Consider the following 7500-nt stretch of genomic DNA (forward strand, 5'->3'; position numbering starts at 1 on the left):
TTTATATGAAGTTTCTCGTGCGCACGAGATACATGTATAGAAAAAAATAAAAAAATATATATATATATTTTTATAACTTTATATAAAGTTTCTCGTGCGCACGAGATACATGTCTATAAAAAAATTAAAATAATTAAAAAAATTTTTTTTTATAACTTTATATAAAATTTCTTGTGCGCACGAGATACATGTCTATAAAAAAATAAAAATATTTTTTTTATAACTATATAAACTTTCTCGTGCGCACGAGATACATGTCTATAAAAAAATTTAAATATTTTTTTTATTTTTTTTTATAACTATATAAACTTTCTCGTGCGCACGAGATACATGTCTATAAAAAAATAAAAATTATTTTTTTTATTTTTTTTTATAACTTTATATAAAGTTTCTCGTGCGCACGAGATACATGTGTAGAAAAAAATAAAAATAATTTTTTTTAATTTTTTTTTAATAACTTTTTATAAAGTTTCTTGTGCGCACGAGATACATGTCTAGAAAAAAATAAAATTTTTAATTTTTTTTTTTATAACTTTATATAAACTTTCTCGTGCGCACGAGATACATGTCTATAAAAAAATTAAAAATAATTTTTTTATATAACTTTATATAAACTCGTGCGCACGAGATACATGTCTATAAAAAATAAATAAAATTTTTTTTAATTTTTTTTATAACTTTATATAAAGTTTCTCGTGCGCACGAGATACATGTCTACAAAAAAATAAAAATAAATTTTTTTTTAAACATTTTTATAACTTTATATAAAGTTTCTCGTCTATAAAAAAATAAAAATATTTCTTTTAATTTTTTTTTTTATAACTTTATATAAACTTTCTCGTGCGCACGAGATACATGTCTATAAAAAAATAAAAAATATTTTTTTTTTATAACTTTATATAAAGTTTCTCGTGCGCACGAGATACATGTCTACAAAAAAATAAAAATATATATATTTTTAAACATTTTTATAACTTTATATAAAGTTTCTCGTCTATAAAAAAATAAAAATATTTTTTTTAAAACTTTATATAAACTTTCTCGTGCGCACGAGATACATGTCTATAAAAAATTTTTAAAAACATTTTAATTTTTTTTTTATAACTATATAAACTTTCTCGTGCGCACGAGATACATGTCTATAAAAAAATTAAAATATATATTTGTTTATAACTTTATATAAACTTTCTCGTGCGCACGAGATACATGTCTATAAAAAAATAACCAATATATTTTTTTATTTTTTTTATTACTTTATATAAACTTTCTCGTGCGCACGAGATACATGTCTATAAAAAAATAACCAATATATTTTTTTATTTTTTTTATAACTTTATATAAACTTTCTCGTGCGCACGAGATACATGTCTATAAAAAAATAAAAAAACATTTTTTTATTTTTTTTTTATAACTTTATATAAACTTTCTCGTGCGCACGAGATACATGTCTATAAAAAAATTTAAATATTTTTTTAATTTTTTTTTGTAACTTTATATAAACTTTCTCGTGCGCACGAGATACATGTGTAGAAAAAAATTAAAATAATTTTTTTTACTTTTTTTTTTATAACTTTTTATAAAGTTTCTTGTGCGCACGAGATACATGTCTAGAAAAAAATAAAATTTTTAATTTTTTTTTTTATAACTTTATATAAACTTTCTCGTGCGCACGAGATACATGTCTATAAAAAAATTAAAAATAATTTTTTTATATAACTTTATATAAACTCGTGCGCACGAGATACATGTCTATAAAAAATAAAAATAATTTTTTTAAATTTTTTTTTAATAACTTTATATAAAGTTTCTCGTGCGCACGAGATACATGTCTACAAAAAAATAAAAATAAAATTTTTTTTAAACATTTTTATAACTTTATATAAAGTTTCTCGTCTATAAAAAAATAAAAATATTTTTTTTAATTTTTTTTTTTATAACTTTATATAAACTCTACATGTCTATAAAAAAATTAAAATATATATTTTTTTATAACTTTATATAAACTTTCTCGTGCGCACGAGATACATGTCTATAAAAAAATAACCAATATATTTTTTTATTTTTTTTATTACTTTATATAAACTTTCTCGTGCGCACGAGATACATGTCTATAAAAAAATAACCAATATATTTTTTTATTTTTTTTATAACTTTATATAAACTTTCTCGTGCGCACGAGATACATGTCTATAAAAAAATAAAAAAACATTTTTTAATTTTTTTTTTTATAACTTTATATAAACTTTCTCATGCGCACGAGATACATGTCTATAAAAAAATAAAAAATAAAATTTTTAAATTTTTGTATAACTTTATATAAACTTTCTCGTGCGCACAAGATACATGTCTATAAAAAAATTTAAAAAATTTTTTTTTATAACTTTATATAAAGTTTCTCGTGAGATACACGTATAGAAAAAAAAATTATGGAAAAAAACAATTCCCCCATCTCAGCATTTTGTTCTTTATCACTATTTTTTTTTATTTTTATAAAGACAGTCTGACTGCATGAATTATGTACCAAAGTGCTTGAATCTGATGAGTTCTCCAACCTCTTAAGGCCCAAGCTGTTTGTTTACATGCTTTTTTTTAATTTCTCTTTGCTATTTGGGCTTATTGGACCCTAATTAGAATAAAAACTAAGAATCATCTTTTGATATGATGTACTTAGTCCATAAGTACACACACGTGTACTTCATGTTTAGTGACATTCTAATTCTTATTTTTACACTTTTTTTTTTCCAAATTCCATTTTATGTTATACTCTTCTGACACCACCAGATGGCAGTATAAGTGTCCACATAAGTGGCCATAAGACCCCAATTCAGTAGTGTACACAATTTTGGAAATAAGAGCTAAAAAGGTGCTGTCCACACATGTGGCCACTGAGCCTTTAGAGGTTAAACCATCTTACTCATACTAGACTGAATACTTATACTTACATGGGATCCCGTAGTTTATTTTTTATACGTTTAATGTATGACAAACTATCCTATTTTGTTGTTGTCAGGACAACAACAAAACATGCTAACTGCTAAAATTAGGCAAAAAAAAAAAAATTCCATAAACATTTTAGCTATCCTTCAAAATAAAAGTAGGGAAAAAAGACACAAAAGCCTGGTGGTTTGTCATAAATCCGACTTTTATTTCCTAGCTGGCCCCCTGAGGAGAAAAAGGCACATTTGCCCTCACTTAGCTCCTCAGATAAAAGACAACAGACCTGATCAGAAGACATTTTAAAAACAACAACAAAACAACACAAATGTCAAAGCTAAAAGTTGACAATGGCCCTTTTTGAAAAGAAAAGTGCTGAGTTGATCTCACATTAACATTCAGGGTTTAATGACACTTAAGTCACTTCCAAACAAACGTCAGCGTGTCTCTTCTGCTACCAAATAACTCTGAAACATGTTCAATCTTGTCTGTGCAGCTCAGATTCCTAGCTTAGTTTAGCTTAGCTTAGCATAGCATTAGCGCAAAATTTTTTACGTAGCACAAGCGCCGCATTTGGGCTAGAAACATTTAGTTCAGAACAAGAGCAAAAACTGTTTTTTTTGTCAACGGCTAGCATTTTTAAATGGCTTAAAAACATTAGCTGATAAGATTGTTTTGAACATAGCATCAGGGCTAAAACTGTTAGCATTAAGCTAAGATTTTTTTCAAGATAAAAGGGCTGAAAAAGTTAGTATCATGCTTAACATTTTTGTTGGCATAGCATTAAGCCTAATAGCAGTTGTTAAATTAGCAATAGGCTAAGATTATTTTTAACGTAGCAAAGAGCTAAAACAATTATTAGCAATAGACTAAAATGTATTTTGACACAGTATAAGGGCTAAAAAAGTCACTATTAGGCTAAGATGGTTTTAATAAAGCACAACGTCCAAAGCAGTTGTTTGGTTAGCATTAGGCTACTATTATTTATAACTTAGCATAAGGGCAATAAAGTTGTTAGCATCAGTGTTTGTTTTCCAACATAGCACAAAGGCTAAAACAGTTGTTAGCATTAGGCTAGAATTTTTTTTAAACGTAGCGTAAAGGCTAAAACAGTTAGCATTAAGCTAAGATTTTTTTTCAAGATAAAAGGGCTGAAACAGTATCAGGCTAAAAAAAATTACTGGCATAGCATTAAGCCTAACAGCCGTTGTCAAAATTAACAATAGGCTAACAATATTTTTAACGTAGCAAAGAGCTAAAACAAATATTAGCAATAGGCTAAAAAAGTCAGTATTAGGCTAAGATGGTTTTAATAAAGCACAACGTCCAAAACAGTTGCTAGTTAGCATTAGGCTACTATTATTTATAACTTAGCATAAGGGCAAAAAAGTTGTTAGCATTAGAGTAAGATTTGTTTTCCAACATAGCACAAAAGCTAAAACAGTTGTTAGCACTAGGCTAGAATTTTTTTTAAACGTAGCGTAAAGGCTAAAACAGTTAGCATTAAGCTAAGATTTTTTTTCAAGATAAAAGGGCTGGAACAGTATCAGGCTGAGCATGTTTTGGGCATAGCATTAAGCCTAATAGCTGTTGTTAAAATTAGCAATAGGCTAAGGTTATTTTTACGTAGCAAAGAGCTAAAACAATTACCGTATTTCCTTGAATAGCCGCAGGGGCGTTAATTAATTTAAAACCTCCTGTCACTCCTGCGTTTACCGGAAACCGGCGGGATGGCCGTGCATGCGGTAATTATTTTAAAACCTCTTCTCACTCCGGCGTTTACCAAAAGGAATCCATAAAATTTAGGCGTGCGCTTTGAGTGTGATGTAAGCATACCATCATGAAAAGCACATTTAATTAAAAAAACGTTATTATGGTCTTACCTGTACTTATAAATGGAGTCCATTTGCAGCTCCTTCTGACCAAAAGCATCGATAACTTGTTTATAGAAGTCTTCATTATTTTCTTTTTTCCGTTTTAAAAGTCTCTGTCTCGATGGAGATATTCCTTTAATTATTACCTCCTGCTTCCATTGAAAGTCCAGTTTAGAAAACTGTTTTATTTTAGATATGTAATCCTCCTTGTTAAAAAAAAAAAAATCTCTTGCTGCGTGTGTTCACTTCTTCTGCAGTACCGGAAGTCGCAAGAAGGATCACTAGCGCGGCAGCGCCCTCTACCACCAGGAGGCGGGAGTCATTTAATGACTTATACAGTATTTCACACACGCAGCTACGGTATATTAATAAAACATATATGCTTACTGTTCTCTTTAACATACTGTGCCGGTATTCAATAGCTTGGACCTTAAATCCTACTGAATAGCTCTTTATCTTTTTTCCTTTGTGCGATTGTAAACTACTGAAATCAGCTTCCTCCATTTTGAAGATGAGGACAGATGCGTCACTCGTGACGTAACGAATTTGACCCGGTGGAAGTTCTAGACATATGCTAAATATTTTGCGAAACGAGTTTGACCCGGTGAAAATTATAGACATGCGATAATAAAATTAATATTTTGCAAAACGAATTTGATCCGGCTTCAATAATAAACCGGCGATAAGGCCAAGCATGCGTTAATTATTTTGAGAAACGAGTTTGACCCGGCAGTAATTCTAGACGTGCGAATACTATATTCCCTGCGCCAATTCAAGGAAATACGGTATTAGCAATAGACTAAAATTTCTTTTTTTTTCATTTTCATTTCATGAATGAAAATAAAATACGATTTCTTTTTGACTCAGTATAAGGGCTAAAAAAGTCAGTATTAGGCTAAGATTGTTTTAATAAAGCACAACGTCCAAAACAGTTGTTAGTTAGCATTAGGCTACTATTATTTATAATTTAGCTTTTTTTTTTCTTTTTTTTACATAGCACAAAGACAAAGAGTTATCATTAGGGTAAGATATTGGTTTTACATAGCATAAGGGCTAAAATAGCTATTAGCATTACATTATGATTATTTTTACAAAGTATAAGGGAAAAACAGTTGTTAGCATTAGAGTAAGACTTGTTTTCCGACATAGCACAAAGGCTAAAACAGTTGTTGGCATTAGGCTAGATAGTTTTTTTTAAACGTAGAGTAAAGGCTAAAACAGTTAGCATTAGACTAAGATTTTTTTTGACACAAAATAACCTAATGCTAATTGCTATTAGGTTATGATTATGTTTTAAACAGTAAAAGTGCTAAAACTGCGGTCACCGTTAGACTAAGATATTTTTAACATAGCATATGGGCTAAAACAGTTGTCAGCATTAGGCTAAGAGTATTCCTAAATGGCACAAGGGGTAAAACAGTTGTTAGCATAAGGCTAGGATTATTAGAATTTTTTAAAAGTAGCACAAGGGCTAAAACAGTTGTTAGCATTAGGATAGGATTATTTTTTTTACATAGCACAATGGCTAAAACAGGTAGCTTTAGGCGACAATTTTGTTTTAACATAGCGTAAATGCTATAACAGTAGCTAGCATTAGGCTACGATTATTTTTAACATGGCATAAGGGCTAAACAGTTTTTAGCATTAGGCTAAGATTGTTCATGAAACAGCACAAGGGCTAAAAGAGTTGTTAGCATAAGACTAGGATTTATTTTTTTTACGTCGCACAAGGGCTAAAACAGTTGTTAGCATAAGGCTAGGATTATTAGAATTTTTTAAAAGTAGCACAAGGGCTAAAACAGTTAGCATTAGGATAGGATTTTTTTTTTTTTTTTTTACTTAGCACAATGGCTAAAACAGGTAGCATTAGGCGACAATTTTGTTTTAACATAGCGTAAGGGCTAAAACAGTTGTTAGCATTAGGCTACGATTATTTTTAACATGGCATAAGGGCGAAACAGTTTTTAGCATTAGGCTGAGATTATTCATAAAATAGCACAAGGGTTAAAACAGTTGTTAGCATAAGGCTAGGAATTTTTTTTTTTTACGTAGCACAAGGGCTAAAACAGTTGTTAGCATAGGGCTAGGATTATTAGAAATTTTTTTACGTAGCACAAGGGCTAAACAGTTAGCATTAGGCGCCAATTTTTGTTAACATAGCATAAGGGCTAAACAGTTGTTAGCATTAGGCTACGATTATTTTTAACATGGCATCAGGGCTAAACAGTTTTTAGCATTAGGCTAAGATTGTTCATAAAATAGCACAAGGGCTAAAAGAGTTGTTAGCATAAGGCAAGGATTTTTTTTTTTTACGTCGCACAAGGGCTAAAACAGTTAACATAAGGCTAGGATTTTTTTTTTTTTACATAGCACAATGGCTAAAACAGGTAGCATTAGGCGACAATTTTGTTTTAACATAGCGTAAAGGCTAAAACAGTTGTTAGTATTAGGCTACGATTATTTTTAACATGGCATAAGGGTTAAACAGGTTTTAGCATTAGGCTAAGATTATTCATAAAATAGCACAAGGGTTAAAAGAGTTGTTAGCATAAGGCTAGGAATTTTTTTTTTTTACATAGCATAAGGGCTAAAACAGTTTTTAGCATAAGGCTAGGATTATTATAGTTTTTTAACATAGCACAAGGGTTAAAAGAGTTGTTAGCATAAGGCTATGAATTTTTTTTTTTACATA

The 7500-nt window shown here is 29.3% G+C and overlaps 1 protein-coding gene across 1 annotated transcript in view; it reads right to left on the reverse strand.

The window, feature by feature from the left end:
* Positions 1–7500, reverse strand: part of LOC133663222 (frizzled-7-like) — a 791936-nt gene that overhangs the window by 154473 nt on the left and 629963 nt on the right. The gene's annotated exons all lie outside the window — the stretch shown is intronic.

The sequence above is a fragment of the Entelurus aequoreus genome, linkage group LG13 (assembly GCF_033978785.1).
Source record: "Entelurus aequoreus isolate RoL-2023_Sb linkage group LG13, RoL_Eaeq_v1.1, whole genome shotgun sequence".
Lineage (NCBI taxonomy): Eukaryota > Metazoa > Chordata > Actinopteri > Syngnathiformes > Syngnathidae > Entelurus > Entelurus aequoreus.